Below are 18,156 nucleotides of genomic sequence, written 5' to 3'. Positions count from 1 at the left end.
GAAATGTGGTGAAAGGAATAAACCATCTATGGATTTGGATCTTGATACAGCTAAAAAAATGAATCCCCACCTCTCTCTATTTCCAATATCAACAATATATCATTCTAAAGTCAACCATTGTGACCTGTGTATAGTAAGTTCCCGTGCCATCTTCAAAGGCATTTTTATGATTTCCTCTAATAATAGGAGTTATAGGTACAAGTTTTTGATATTTTTTTATTAAATGGAATTCCTATGTAATTATCAAAAGGAACTATAGTGAACTATGGGTGTTGAGCGGATTTTGAGCTAACCATAGATAACATATCTTGAATATGTCCAAGTGCACTACTAACTAAGCCATCTTCCACCCAAAAGTTACATGTCAACATGCAATTTTGTCTATGGCATAAAAACACTTCACTTTCCAACTCGTCATCATTATTTCCAACTATTTTTGTTCATCTATTATGCTCTACAATGCATCTTACAATTGGAGAATTCAATGATTTTAGCATCTTCTTGTTGTGTAAAGAGTCCAAATTATTTGTTGGGAAGAAATCAATTGCGAAATGAAATAAAAATATTTTCCATAAGAGCCAAGATTGTGTCAAAACATGACATGAGAAGATCCCAACCATGAAGAAAGCATTCTACATTTTATTAGTTTTTTTTCACTAGTTTATGGAGTCTTTGGATGATTACATGACTAACTTGTGGCTTTATTAGCTATGACCCGAAGATGTCTAAGCCATAAAAATCACTTGGGGATCACACTAGGCCTATAACACACTAGCCCTTAGCATGGTTGGGTTTTTGGCCATGGAGTTTTGAACCAGTGGCCTTTACACCATGGAGTTCCTTAATGAAACACCTTGAAACCATATATTCTATGCCATTTGGGTTGCATTTCTTATATTAGTAAAAGGATTATAAGAAGAGGATTGTTTTAGATCATTTTCTTATTCGTGGAAAATTCTATAGAAAGTGAAGATAATGTTGAAATTTCTATAGACAACTTTCCATATTGTTTTACCTACATATAGAATTTTATGTTTGACATGAGAAAATTCACCAAGGTCACCCACAAGAATGATGGATCTGTCACTAAAAGGAGTAGATTTTTTTATCTCTGAATGCTTCTTGTAAATGAGAATCTATCTGTATAAATAACCTTGAACCTATAAAACTCATTTGATTAATGAAGGTATGTTGAATATCCCTAATCTCTTCTTGAAATATTGATAGATATTGTTCATTGAGTGGTCAAATATCTTTAATAGGAATCTTCAAAACAAAGTGTATTATTTTTTCGTGTATATTTAAAGAAAAACTACTAGTTGGAGTGAGAAAAAACAATGGACTTTTACCATTAGCTATTGAAGTAAAAAGAGCTTGAGAAATACAATGAATAAGAAAAGACTTGCCAGTCCCAGTTATTCCTTTAAAAACCATTTTAAGAGGATTGTAATTTTCATATGCAACAATGTGGTGTAAAATGATATCAAAAGAAAATTGTTACTTTATGACAAAGAAGGTGGCGACAAAAATGTATTCCCAATTGAATTGTTAATAGAAACACATGTAGATTGGGAATTTTTTATAAAACGAATAACGTTTTCTATAACATCATTTGAGATAATTATTTTCTCCCCATTATAATCTATATCGAATTCCCTTCAACCAAGACTATGAACGTAAGAAAAAGTGACATTATTTTGAGGAATTATTCAGGATAGAAGCTACCATTCTTGAAAATTTTCTTCAACATCGGCCTCTTGTACAAGGGAGTCAACCTCTTCTTTAGGAGTTTCATATGAAAAAGGGGCTCAATTAACATGCCATGGTTGATATCATAAATTCCTTCGATTCTTAATGATTGTTTCACTTGAAAGGCATATATCTAAAGGAATGTTATGAAATGGTTTGGAAAAAAGCAACTCAATCCTTAAAGAGTCTTAAAATAATTTGAACCCTCATTGTGAATAGAATAAAACCATGGACAAAAACAAGTAATTGCATGGACATATCTATGTTTTCATGGCTCCTTTTATGGTGAACATCAAATTTCCAAGATCTTTCTCTTTCTATTGTAGACAAATGGTTTAGAAAATGAGGTCAAATTTGATATATTTTTAAAAAGTGTTAAATTTAGCAATGAGGGAGAAATTCCATAATAAATAAATATTAATTAAATTTGGATCAAAATAAATTTCTCTTAGCTATGATCGATTGGAGGGAAAAAAAATTAATTTGAAAATTCAATTTTTTTTCCTTATGTTGGCCTGTCCCAAAGCCTCCTATTCAGATGAACAAATATCTATATAAAACCTTCATGGATAATTCAGATGATATATAATTTTTTCTGGGCTTTTCAAATGGTATTCAATCTGATGTTATCAAATTTGGCTTCTTCTGTTGCAAGGGTTGACTCTCAGAACCATCGCTCTTAACATGTGGCTACAAATATTCTCAGTTTTGGATACAAGTCTACTTAGCATGGCCCAAATCTCTCGTATAAAAATTATGGTCTCTCGTTCTTGGTTCTCACATTTGGTTCAGGACGCTCTAATGGGATTAGAACTATCATTCTCATTTAGCTACTAGTTGTGCATGACTACATGAAAAAACTATCGTTATCTATGACTCTCACTTTTCTCTATCTTTGTTACGATGCCCTGGGGATGATTCTATCCATCATGGTGTGATGTATGGTTAAAATTATGTCTCTCTGTGGTGCGATGAAAATTTCTAAGGTGTGAATGTTTGTTTTATTCGTGGTTCATTTGTCTACATGATCACATTTCTCTGCGGTTTGAAAATTGGTTCGAATAACCTTTGGATGGCTTGCATTTTAGAAAGCCCACACTATGGCTTATATCTATCTCTATTGTGGATCATTGATATTATAGTGGATCACTTTATTTCTTGCAACTCATATAATGGCTCATAGTCAATTATAATGGATCACATTAAAATCTCATAAGCTCGCAACTATAGATGGTTCACATATGTTCTTTATGGAACATATATATTCACTGTGAGATATACATTGTCATTTTGTATTGTTGCATCACTCTATGCGCTTTGAGGTTTACATAGTGGCATCGCTCTGTGGAAAGTATATTGTATGGCTTTCTCAGTGAGTAATCTGGATAGCTATATCTTGAAGATCTTAAATGGAAGTGACAATATTTGTTGCATAGATACCATGTGGAATATTTCAAGAATAACATAATTTGGTAGTAATTCTAATCGTTATGGCAAAATTAAAAGTCACATTCAAATGTTATTTATTATGACCTTATTTTGACCTAATGTGACTGTAATCTTTCTCTTATATTCATATGCTTTAGTGACCTAGCTCCATGATGTTAGTGACCTTGTTTAAGACTCAATGCTTCTTAACAATGATGACAACGTTTCTTAACACTCATGTTTGTGGTTCTTGATGGTTGTGTATTAGCTCCTATAATATTTGATTCTTGATGATAGTGATGATTAGATAAATTCCAAGAATGGCATAATTGACACTGTTGGCATAACAATAATGACAATATTTTCATGAAAAAATTGACAACATAGTCATAAAAAATATGACAATATTGATGTGATAGTGGTCTATGTGTCTCTATGGCTGATGGGAGGTTATGATTGTTACTACCTTGTATTAATTTCATTCACTTCACAAATGAAATTATGAACTAACCTAAGTTTAACTCAAGAAGGCCTGATATGTGTATGATGTCTCATGATGATGTACTTTGTATCTCAGTTGAGCTATTGATGAAATAGAATAGAATAAGAAGAAGAATTGAATTACGGGTTTTCCCCCTTGTGGGGTTTTGCCCTGATCTCTGACCAATCCTAGTGCCTCTATGTGTGAATTCTTTTCTTTTGATGTTCCTTTTATTTCCATTGCATTGTCAATAATGTTGTTCTTTCTACATAGTTTCATAAGATGTGATGATGTTATGGGGTGAATGAATATGTAACTAATGAATATATATATGAATGCAATTATCAAAACAAATAAAAATATAGCCCTAAGTGAAAATTAACAAAAATTATTTTGGAAATAAACATGATTAGCATCCCTTGATAGTTTTTGGAATTCAAACATTCAAGTGAAAAAAATTGTGACCACATAAAACAACAAGTAACTTCAACAATGTATGGCATGTTTCTTGTGCTATAATGTCATGGTCAACAAGTGTTTTCGAAAGGAACCTTATCTATGCACATAAAGATTGATCTTAATATCCATTTCCATTTGAAATTCTTGTTAGCATGTCTTGATAACTTTCAGAACTATTTTTTACTTTGAAGCATGCTTTGTAATATATTTAAATACTGCATGCCAAGAAACAACTAGATGAAAATCAACATTTGTTTGCAACATTGTGAGAAGATCAATACTATGAATGTTTAACATATCATCATTACATGCATGATCATATTTTTTTTCCCTTTCTCATTTATGAATAATATTGATTCATCATAAAACTACAATGGTGGATTGTAGTGACATGCAAGGATATACTCATTTTTGCACAAACAAGAATCGCTAGTACACTTTATATGTCTTTGAACATGATTCAATAAATGCTCATAATCATTATGACCATTATAGGAAAAAAATGTAAAGTGCTCAAAAGGCAGTGATCATCATTCAATATTCAAGGAACCATTCTGTTTCGTATATGTATGTCACATTAATTCTAATTTGTCCAAGAATGTCTTTGCAACATGCACATTAGAAATTTTAGACCAATCAAATGCTTCCATCTTTGGAGCACTTGGAAACCATAAGAAACCATGGAGGTGCACTAAGCCTCTATGTTGTCACTCATACATAAACAAAAATAAGATGTAGTAAAGAAATCATCAAACAATAATAACAACAAAAAGATGTGACAAAATAAAAAAGTAGGAAAAATAAAAAATGAATGATGAAAAATATATATGAAAAGCATTTAGCCCCAACATATTTTTAGAGTACTAACTCTTGAAATATATTGAATATCTGGTGCACCAATGTCAGTATATTGAATAACATTTTCAATTCCTTTTCCATGTTGATTTATGCATCAAAATATGCATTTAAAGGAATCAAATTATGTAATTCGGCTCACTTGGTGCCAATTACAATTAAACTAAAAAGAAAGGTGGGGAAAATCAATTGTGTAATCATATCAGTGAGCTTAGCATGACACTTTGTCTAATAGGCCCTTGTACCCATGAAAAAAGAATCAAATTGCATTAGTTTCTCAACCAACTTATTGTTAAAAAAATCATTAACTTGTTAATGCAAGTCTTAAAGAATTATAAGTGCATTGTAATAGATATTATTTCGTAAAAAAATGGATTTTATTCCTGGGCTACAATGACACATAATTTAGTTCAATAATAAATATCTAAATTAAGGACGACTTCCAAACTTTTGAAAAAATATCTAAGTAGATGCAAATCCTATTCATGCATTTCAACATTACAAATATGTGGATGTAAGGAATCAACATTACGAGTGGGGAATAGAGTGGGAAATTCCATGTCTAATAACCCTTGAGTATTTTATTCGTTTACAGGAGAGGAACCACTATTTGGTTGATCTAATGGATAATTAGGTGTAGAATCTGCATTTTCAATAAATCTTTTTATTTGATCCACTTCTTGTTTTTCATTGGATAGGATAGAAACAAAAGATGAAGAATGGGATTGCAAACAATTAGGGGAGATCCTTCAATGACTACATTATTTCTCTCTATTTCATCAATATCACAATCAACAAATGTTTTCTTAGTAGACACGTCAATCAATCTTTTTGGGAGAGCATTAATTGAATCCATATCAATTTCAATGTCTTTATAATATTTATTCATATGATTTTTTTTGATAGAAATGCATCCATCATCTGCACTCTTTTGATATAACATTCATAATATTTAGAGTGAACACCAAACCTACTCACAATTACGAAGTCATGTTGTTCAACACATCATGGGAGATTCTTTGTAATCTCAAATATATCTTATGGAAATACAATTTTGTGCCCATTATATTTATATTGGCTACTGCAAGCATGTGTCAATTGCAATACTAAATTAACCCTTCTTATTAGCATATGTTAAACTATTAACCCACCCCATGATATTCATTAGCTCTTTCACATGATGTAGGAGAACAAGGTCTTTTCAAACTATGCCCACTTGTTGCTTCACCTAACATTTCTACAAAGACGTGTGGCTATGAATAAAAAAAGTTAAAAATATACATATAAATTTCAATTGTTAATCAATATAAATAATATTAAACTTTGGAATTAGTAAGATATAGATATATGAACAATAATCAAATATTTAATATTTGAATAGTTGGATATATCAGAATATGTACAATGAAGTGAATTAGTTCATCTAATAAATTTTGTAGCCTAAAATGAAATGCAATGTCAATGCATTCTAATAAACAATGATACATGAATTGCATTAATCCATTTCACAAATAGCATAAGAATGCAAGCAATTAATAAATAAATTGATATCATTATGATTTTTAGTACACAATCAAAATTGGTACAACCATAATTTTCAATTTATATTAGAAACTATGAACTAACGATTAAATGTTTAAAAATGTGAGAAAAATTCATTTTTGGAAGCCTTAAAGCCTAAGGCATGATATCCACATGAAGCAATGGTATGTCAACAATATAATTTGTATTATGAACAAGTAGAAAAACGTTTCTACTTTTAATAAGAGGATTGCAATGCTCAAATAATGAGAGATGTAACCCATATTTCTCTAACATGGATAGCTTAGCAACAAGTGTTGAGGTACAAAATCGAGTCAACATATCATATAATTTGAATGGCAATTTAATGTAATTGTACAACAATATCTTCCCATCAACTATTTGAAATGTAACACAAGCAATGAATTTTTATTAATATGTATAGAAATGGAATGCTATAAGGTCCATCAAAATCTCCAATCATCTTCAAAATAATCTAGACACAGTTCATTGCAAGGTTGGTCAAATTAAAAAGTATCAACTTCCCCAAAAAAACCAAACAAAGGTGGAACCATCATTGATGAAAAAAGAAACTATTTCTTATATAATTCCAATAACATATATCATATTTTAATGATGGAAACAAATGAGTAATCCCACATATTTTTAAAAATGTACAACCACTAGATAGCATACCCATATGTAGGGTAATCATCATAATCTTTGTCTAGAAACAACCAATAAAATTTTCCTTTATATAAAGTGGTCTCCTTTGGGGGAGTTATGCCACCATAAGGAAGTTCTATCCTCCTTCACACTATATCAATGATGATAGCATACCCATATGTATGGTAATCATCATAATCTTTGTCTAAATACAACCAATAAGCTTTTCCTTTATATAAAGTGGCCTCCTTTGGGGGAGTTATGCCACCATAAGGAAGTTCTATCCTCCTTCACACTATATCAATGATGCTACAAATGTAACAATGGCATTGCATGTTTTTGTATATATGTTTTAAAAAAACCCAATTATATTTTTGTGAACTCACAATGAGAAAAAAATAGCCCAAATCTCCTACCCAAATAGACTCGATATTTCCAAATGTCTTTGTAAAATGATTCGCTACAAAATAATTCTTTGAATGGGAGAAAGTTGTAGGCATAGAAAACATAATCATTAATCCAACTATACACTCATTTGTGCATCTAAAATCAATATAAATAAAAAGAAAAGTAAATATGTGGTCTTTATCATTAATGTAGGATCCAATAAATCATTTCTCTTTAAAATGGATTGGTGGAGCTAGAAATCAAATCCTTCGAATGAACATCGATTATAATGCGACGAAAAAGAGGGTTTTTGAAAAGTAACATTTTAATGTTTACAAACCATTTGAAATATTTTGAGCACTAATAATTAAAGTCAAAAAAATATTAGCTCAATAATCTCAAATCATAGAAACTTCCAAATTCCTTAATCCATAAAGAAAAACAAGAAATGCTTGTAGCCGAAATAAATATTGGCCATTATATAACAAATAAAAAATATATTGCCATCATAAAGATAACAAGGAATATGAAATAACAACCATAAAGTTTTTAAACATTATTTATAATGTTAAATATGTTAAACATACCTCGTAGACATTAAACATGCCACATAATAACACTAGTATTAACATTAATCATTCCTCACTTTAATATTAGAGTATATAATATTGAAAACATAAGATCCTAATATTGAAAATATGATATTGAAACATTAACTAATAACTTCAAAACTAAATAGAAAATATAGTTTTAAGATAATAAAAGTACATATCTTTTGAGGTAATTCCTTGAACACTTGAAACAACAAAGCATTAACACATAATAATAATAATAATAATAATATTACCATTATAAAGATAGAAAGAAATATGAAATAACAATCATAAAGATTTTAAACATTATTTATAATGTTAAATATGTTAAACTTACCTCCTAGACATAATAACATTAACATTAAGTATACTTGACTTTAATATTAAAGTATATAATATTGAAAACATAAAATCCTAATATGATATTGAAACATTAACTAATTATAACTTCAAAACTAAATAGAGAATCTAGATTCAAAACTAAATATAAAATATAGTTTTAATATAATAAAGTACATATCTTCTTGAGATAATTTCATGAACACTTGAAAGAACAAACATAGCATTAACAATAATAATAAAATAATACTAACAAATATTAATATTGAAGTCCAAAACTTAATATTAATATTAAAAATCAATAATATAAATATAAAAGAGAGGATAATATTAACCTAAAAAATACCACAGTTTTTTTTGGGTTAATATTATGCTTTTTTTTAGTATTAATTATATGAAAACTTTAACATCAATATTAATATAGAATAAAAAAAATGTGACATGAAAGTGTTAATATTAAAATTCAATTTTTAAATTTAAGCTTTTGTGATCCATTTGAAATATATCTTAGTAATAGAACATGTGGTTCATAGTAAAAAAATTAATATATAATTAAAAAAAAATAAAATCAAAATGTTAATATTAAAAATTAATATATTTAGACAAGTTAATATAAAAAGATATCACAATTACTTGACATATTATATTAAATATAATAACAATATTATATTTACCATTCTAAATAATAATATAAATATATTATTTATTTATTATTATTATCATTATTATTACAAACTTTATATTAATATTATGTATATTATTAATGATAAAATTGAAAAAATGTATATAATTATCATATATTTTTATATTAATATTAATTCGGTAAATATGTTAACATTAATATAATAGAACATATTAAAACAATAACACTGTTTCGAATGTTAAAACTTAATGTTCATATTAACATTTTCACACGAGTTGTAATATAAAGAGAGCATAAGAGGTGTTAACAGTAATATTCTTTACATTTCGTTTTCAGAATTAAATTTTTACATGGCTTTCTATGGTTACATTAAACCAATATTAAAGTAGGACAGCGCTCATTTGGTCTCACTTCGAAATACGCAGATATATTACCCCTTATGGAAACAGAATTAGTGGTCCGCAAAGTAGCGTTTTAGAATATGTTTATTATTGCATTTAAAAGTATATATGCATTTAAAAATATATCTCCATTGGTTTTATATTCACTTGATATATATACTTTGATATTTTTATATCATATATATGTCTTTTTTCTTATAAATATATGCCTATAATTGCGGTGAATATATACTCTGGTCATGTAACAACATTCATTTCATTCCATCAGCAAAATTCAATTAAATTAGAATTTCACATAGTACATACACATGTATAGGCTTGTCATTTCAGTATTATTGCACTTGAAATTCACGGAATGTTGTATTATTGAACCTCGAACATATACCTTTTGGTGTGTCTACATTAAAAGTTAGTTTCAAATGGCAAAGTATATTGTAAAAGGATAAACAGATGCATCGATAGACCCATGAGATCCCTGAGTTGAGTAGTAACTGGGGTCTCAGATTGTTTATGGAAATTTCAAAGAAGCATAATATATATATATATATATATATATATATATAAATATAAAATTCGTTGATTTAAAATTTGTAGGTTAAATTTTATTTATGTGATTTCTACTAAAAGATTTGTTTAGATAAAATCTAATTTCAATAATTTTATTTAAATCGAAATAGAATAAAAAAAGAAAAATCATTATCGATGTAAATTACTTATCATTGTAAAAAATGAAATTGTTGCTAGTCTAATACGAAATAATTTTGGGTTGAAATAAGCATTCCTATATCTTTTTAAGTCGTGAAGGCCAAAAACTTCACCCATCTTCATATGAGTATTAATATTTACTTTATATTCATCCGACAAGGTATTAAGTACTCTTACCTAATTTCTTATATCGATATTATGATTCAATGTGCAAAGAAATTAAATATATTGGTTTAATGTTTTAATATTTTATATTAAACAAAACATGGTCCATAGTTACATACCTACCAAATCCGGAAGCAATTGTAATGGTCCAATCAACCCTTGTAACTACATTATCTAATTGTATTCTAGGTGCTTGCAGCCAAGCCATGACAATCCAACAACAATGGAGAGAGCAATGAAGCATATGAAGATAGCAATCAAAAATAGATTAATTAAATTTGAAAGGGTAGAGATTAGATAATGTCATTCAATCACCTATCTCAATGTTTTCTATTTTGTGTGGTAGAGGAATGATATATACAATACTATCTAAAGTGAATGTGGCATAAATAAGAATTATTTATAAAGAAAAAAGTGGTTAAGGAAGAGGAAACAAGGTAGGATAGGTTGTGAAGAATGGAAAACATGGTTAAGGAAGAAGAAAATCTCAATGTTTTCTATTTTGTGTGGTTAGAGGAATGATATATATAACACTATCTAAAGTGATTGTGTCATAAATAGGAATTATTTAGAAAGAAAAATGTGGTTAAGGAAGAGGAAACGAGGTATGACAGGTTGTGAAGAATGGAAAACATGGTTAAGGAAGAGGAAAGGGGTAGGACAAGTAGGGAAGAAGGAAAAAATACTTCAGGAAGAGGAAATGGGGTAGGATAGGTGGTGAAGAAACACATATGTTGTGAGAAAGGCATAACATTATTGATTTAATTTAAAAAGAAAATGAGGAAAGCACAAAAGATGAAGGTTTAAGCTAAATCTCAACCATCTATTCCTAACTAAGACAAAGAATATTTGGTGGATATTAAATCCTAACCATCAATCTAATTATTCCTAATAGTTAAAGTAGAAAATTAGAAGCCCTATATTGAAATGGGGGACACCTATAATTGTAATCTAACATATAATGATGAACTAGTGACTAAAAATGGTTGATAATCATTTTTTTTTATGATGGATGGTCATAAAATTGATGACAATGGGTAATTCCATAACAACCAATTTTGTGAAGTAATATTTGTGTACCTTTTTATTTCGATTGATGGTCATAAAACAAGCACAACTACATTAATAAATGTGGTTGATATAAGTTGATGGCACCATTTTTTAATTTTTATAAGCTAATTGGCATCATTTTCCTCCTTTTATATGCTAATTGACATATGAAAATGGTAACTATCAATATCATTTTCCACCTTTTATAAACTAATTGACATATGAAAATGTTATGGATCAACTTATATCAACCACATTTATTCATGTGGCTGTACTAGATGGATATTTGGGTGGGTGTGGATGATATGACTATGGTTACATATGGCTAAATATGTTTAACTTATGGTTAATGAGGGTTAATTATGGTCAGCATATAGTTGACTATGGATCACCATGTCTTTCCATAACTAACTATAGTTGACTATGTTGGACACCTAATCCTCTAAGGGTTGGTTTGGAAGTTGAACGATTAAAGGGAGTCCAAGAGACCACTTGGAATATGAAACCAAGGGTCACTATACTTGTAAATATGTATAATTGTGAGTAGTAATGGATTCAAGGCTGATCCTTCATATCTTTTGTCTTCACCATGGTTGTGTTTAACATGGTATGAGAGCTACTTGGCTAAAAAATGATCTTGTAGTATCTAAGTTTGGATGCACTCTCTGCTTATCTTCTCCTAATCCCTCATATTCACATGTTGTGAATACACCTGTTGCTTGAGTACCTCATTCTCCTTCATCAGTCACTCAATATCACTAATCTTAGCCTCGAATTCTCGCTTCCGCTCGGCCAAACCTCGTTCCAGGGCCTCTTTCTTGGACGAAAAATTATTCACAATGTTATGAAGTTTGGGCCTATCATTGGCCAACACAGATTTATTCATCTCCAAGGTTTCAAAGGCAGAGGGCCCAATCTTCAATTCCTTGATCCTCACCTCCAGTTGTTTTACTTTTGCTTCCACAACAACTATTCTCTGAGCGTTCTCGACTCGTTCCTCTTCCAGGCGCATTATGAATTCGCTCTTTAGGGTCTCAACAACTGCGTCATCACCATAGATAAAACACTGGTAGCTATGTTCCACGAATTCAAACACTAGATCCATCAAAAACCATGAAGATCCTTTTGGGTGTTGGATTATGTCCTTGTAATTTAAGAGCTAAACAAGCCACTGTAACCACGATACCACTTGCTCAGTTCTCATATGTATCAGAAATGTGTTGCTTAAGCCTAGCATTCTGCTACCATTCCTTTGAGATGTCAAAACTCTATTATTTGTTACTCCTATCTTAAATTAGACCTCTAAGGATTGGTCTGAAAGTTGAACAGTCAAAGGGAATCCAAGGGTCACTAGACTTGTATAAATATGTATCATTGTGAATAATAATGGATTCAAGGATGATCCTTCATATCTTCTATATTTTCCATGGTTGTGTTTAATAGACTATGTGGGACTTGAACTGGTGCCATTTATGAAGCCATCCATTCATGACTAGTTCTTTCAAGAGAGGAAAAAGGAAGGATTGCTTGTCTACATATGATTGACTATGGTTGTTCATGTTTGATCGTGGTTAACCATTGTAACCCATGCTTGACTATGGTTGGGCATGTTAATCATGGTTGACCATGTTGACCATGGGTGAACATGGTTTAACCAATTTGACCATGGTTGACCATAGTTTTCTATTATAAATTATGGCTGTCCATGTAAATAATTGATGACCGTGGTTGACCATGTTCGACCACGATGACCTTAGTTGAGAATGTTTGACTATTCTAATCATGATTGACTATTATTTATCATGGGTTGACCATGGTTTTCCAAGGTTAACTATGGTTGACTAGAGATGGCTATGGTTGGTCATAGTTGACCAATGTTGACCATCATAGACTATGGTTAGCCATGGCTAACTATGGCTAGCTGATGTTGATTATGGTTGACCATGACTAACCATGGTTAACTATGGCTGGCTATTATTGACTATGGTTGACCATGACTAACCATGGTTGGCTACAGTCAACCATGGTGACTAGGGTTGAAGAGGGTTAATAATGTTGACCAAAGTTATCTATGTTCTACCATAGTTAACTATGATCAATCATAATTAACCATAGTAAACCATTATGACCATAGTTGAATATGATTGATGACATTGACTATGGCTTACAATGATTCACTATGGATGAAAAGGTTGAGTATGTTGACTATGGTTGATTGAACATGACCATGCTGCACACAGTCAATTGAGGTTGATAATGACTAACTATGGTTAGCCATGGTTAACTATATGGTGACTATGGTTGATCGAATATTACCATGATTTCTCATGGACAACTCATGGTCAAATAAGGTGGACCATGGTTGAATATGATTACCAATGGTTGAATTTGGTTAACTAAGATTGACATGGATGACTATGGTTAACCTTATTCAACCATGAGAAACTTTGGTCAACCATGATCAACCATGGTCTCTCATGGGCCTCCAAATTAGGTGCAGAATAAGGCCCATCTAACCTTTATTAGACACATAAAGGCTATACTAAATCTCTCATTCTATACTTAATAATGTTTTCTTAGCTTTAATAAGTTCTTATGAAGGTTTAGAGATAATTTCTTATTATGTGCCTAATATTAGTTTTTTTTGCAGAATATTGAGTAAATTCTAAATATTTGCAGAATGAGAGAATTTACGGACTTGCCCCTTGACATAGGATGCTACAGGATGGATCAATAAATGAATAGGATATCATGAAATTATTAAACAGATGTTAGAGATCCACTGATTGAGAAAATATAAGGATGTGTTCCCTGCTACAGGAGAAGCCAAAACTCAGTATTTAATGAAGGCTTCTACTATTGGGAAACATATCCATTTTTTGAAGGATTTTGAAGGGGAAAGTTTCCTCCTTTCAAGGATGATACTTCCCCATAAATTTTTAGAAGTTCCAATTTGGATTATCCTATAGTGGCATGGAGTTTTTAGTCTTCTTGTGAAGAAAACTTGTTATTTAGCAGTTCTACTCTCATTTCCGGTACGAATGTACTTGAATTTATTCTAATAATGAAGTTTGGTTTCATTTTTAGCTTCTAAGACTTAGTTTCATTGATAGGACTCTGAGTATCCTTGGGCTTGGCCATCCTAGGAGTCTTAGAACCTTGATGTACAATTTCTTTATCTTCTTTTCATTTCTTGTTCACTTGCATATCTTATTCTTACATCTTGTATTTCTACACTTAGTAGTCATGCTTCATTTGTTGTAGGCTAGATTGGTTAAATGACTGAAGTAAGTAGTTTTTCAAGTAATTTATATGTTTACAAGTATGATGCATCCTTATAACAACTCTACAAAGTCATTTTCATCATTGAGCTACTTGGATTGGTTTACTAGTTCACAAATATGAAATTTTTGGTCTTAGTAATAAATTTATGCTGAATTTTATCATGTGTTAATGGGATTATTTTTAGTTGATTCCACTTGAATTGAAATATTAAGCATTCAAATTAATAACAAAATTTACCCCATAACATTTTCATTTGATTAACTTAGGCATTTTGGTACTTATATCAACTTACTAGTTCACTATTATGAAATTTCTAGTTTTTAGTAGTAAATTTCTATTAAATTTTAGTAGATGATAGTGAAGCTCTTTTGTGTTGATTCCACTTGGATTGAAGCATAAAAAAATTTAAATTAATAATAAAATTTACCCCACATTGTTTTCATTTTATTAGCTTGGGAATTTATCATGTTAACTCAAGAAACATGCTTGTTGGAAGTTTCGTGTAGCAACAAAGAGTTTCATGTAACAACCTATTTTGGAGCTCATTGCTTGCCTAGATTCACTCCAAATTCATGATAGAAGTATATTTATGTCTTAGAATAGCCCATGAATGCTTTGAGACCACTTTGGTTGAGTTGAGGCTTGGTTAGGTCACCATTTATCTTTTGCATTACTTTCTTCTTGAATGTTGATTTCTACAACTAGTCTAGATTTCTTTTCCTACAATTTACTTTAAACAAAGTATGATTTATTTCCTACAAGAGTAATATAGGGCTTTCCTTTCCTACAAAGTAGAATATATTTCCTTTACTGTCATTTCCTTTCCAGCAAGATAGATTAGATTTTCTTTGTTGTCATTAGCTTATGTGTGCTTTCCTTCTTGCAAATAAAATATATTTCCTTTCTGTCATTTACTTTCCAACAAAAGTAGAATAGGTTTTCTTATTACTATTTACCTTATGCAACTTAGGACTAGCGACTTACCTAGATCTTTGTTCATTTAAATTTGTTTCCTTGCCTTCTTTCACCTGCATTAAAGGGAGTCATTCTAGGAAGAGGAAGGTGTTTGCTACACATACACTATCAATGCCTCTTGAGTTTGTATGAAGGAAAGGTCAATAATTAAAGTTGGTAGCCTTGGGAGTTACAACATTAATTTTACAATACTGACACTCGTCACGTTTTAGCGTCATTTCTGAATGGGGTGTCAAAACAAGCATTGTATTTTTCTTGTATTTATTCCTTTTTTCTTTTTTTGCATTCATATTTTCTGCGAAAATAAAAAAAATGCATTAGGCATATTTCATTTCATTTCATTAGCATTCTAATTCATTTCTTTTTATATAAACAAAAAAATATTTCTTCAATACCACTAACCCCCAACCACCCCCCCCGCCCCCAACTTGATCATGTGGTGCAATAAGGACCACATCACCATCCACTTTTGTAAGTAGAAGAAGAAGATGTGGTAGATAAGTTGGAAGGAGGTATGGAGTAGCTTTACTTTTTCAACTCATATCAACAGAGTATGAATTACCCCTCCTCTTTTGATACAAGTTATAATGCACAATTTCAACCTTGGTATTCACCTAGCACATTATCTTGGTCTATCCCCACTCCACGGTGTTATCCTCCCCAATGTGGTGATCAAAATTTCCCTCAATATTCATGGCCTTATCCTCCCCAACTTGCCATTTCTCTTTTTCATCCATATCAACACCAACCTCTTCAATGGGGTGATCCATATTTCCCTCTACATCCTCAGTATCCTTAATACCATCCACCTCCACCACAACCAAAAACATCTCAAAGATTCACTCCCACTCAACTGCCTGCACAACCATTTCTAAACCCAATAAATAAAGTAACTCGACCCACTTACAATGTTGAGGTACAAAATTTCCAAAAAAATCCTCTTGATCTTCATCTTAGATCTAGAAGAGTATTGGAAAAAATATATTCTCTTTCTATTATTAAAGAACAATATCAATAAGAAGAAGATCCAGAATAATCATGGAACACATTTGATGGAGAGAAACCAATGGATCCTGAGATTGAAAAATTTCTACTATGCTTATAATCATATCCTTTACGTGTTTAAGAGACTAATTGGTAAATAGTAGAATATTTGAATAACATGGAAGAAGAAGACACAAAGAGTGATCCAGATGATAAAGTGAACCATGGGAATCATAACTATATTGAATTTTTGTTCCTAAAAATCATTAAGCTAGATCACCACTCTCCTCTTCAAGAGTTTTTGTCATCATCAAAGCCAAAGAAGCTAATCTCTCATATTTTAGTATATATTGGAGCATATCTTTCGAACATGCATATGAGTTTATTTCCCATATTGGTGTATAAATGGATCCATTGGAAGTATTCATATACTTAAAATATATTTTTTCTTCTTCAAGTAAAGTATGATAGATAAAAATAAATAAAAAAGAAAAAAGAGAAAAAAGAAAAGAAGATGAAAAGATAAAATCTTAGGTGAAAACCTCCTTTGAGTTGCTTGAGATTGGCTCGCTAATTGAAAACCTTTATGAGGAGGTCATTGGGTTTAAAAAAATAAATAAAAAAGAGAAAAAATAAAAATAAAAATAAGGAAATAAGATCCAAGGTGAAAACCTCCTCTAAGGTGCCTAGGCAAACATGTTGGTTGAAAACCTCATTGGGGAGGCTAGTAGGCCGAGAATTAAGAGAAAAAAATGAAAAATATAAAAGGGAAAAAAGGAACCCTTTCCTCCAAGTATCTCTCTTTGATGTATGCAACTTCTATCCAACCTGTGTAAGCAACAACAACAAAAGAACCATAAGAAGAAGCTGATTATAAAAGCAGACATTTGGTCAAGGGAAATCAAACTTGAGCTTTTCACCTCCTTTACCAATATGCTCCAACAAGGCCAAGGAAAAATCAATCCATCATTCTCATCCATTTCCAAACTTTACACATCATTCCCAAGCCTTTCCCATTAATTTTTATTACTATCTTGAGTTGTTGCAAGAAAATTTTGTGCTACTATAGGATATTCCAAAATTGCAAAAAAAAGGGCACAAATTGTTGTAACCATATCTCACAAAATGTGCATCCATTGACCAATATTTTTTATGGAGATATGCATAAAGATTATGGTAACATGCTCAAAATTTCAAGCAAATTCTAGTGTATATTTATCAAGAAATTAACCACCATCACATACGACCATTTCTCATTTTTCTCACAATTTGTGCAACTATTGACCAATATGTTTTATGGGCAGATGCATAAGGATGATGGTAACATGATTAAAAAAAAATCAAGAGAATAAAATCTACCATTTTATAGATATTGGATAGACAATTTTGCTACAGGAAAGTATTTGTATTGCTACATGAAACTACAAAGCAAGGGAGAAGGTTATAAGTCCGATTTATTTTATATCTAAG

This window comes from Pinus tabuliformis, chromosome 9 (assembly GCF_031772625.1).
Source record: "Pinus tabuliformis cultivar Carrire ecotype Pingquan chromosome 9, CPIR1, whole genome shotgun sequence".
Taxonomy (NCBI): Eukaryota; Viridiplantae; Streptophyta; class Pinopsida; order Pinales; family Pinaceae; genus Pinus; species Pinus tabuliformis.
The sequence above is the reverse complement of the archived record's forward strand: the minus strand, read 5'-3'. Positions refer to the sequence as shown.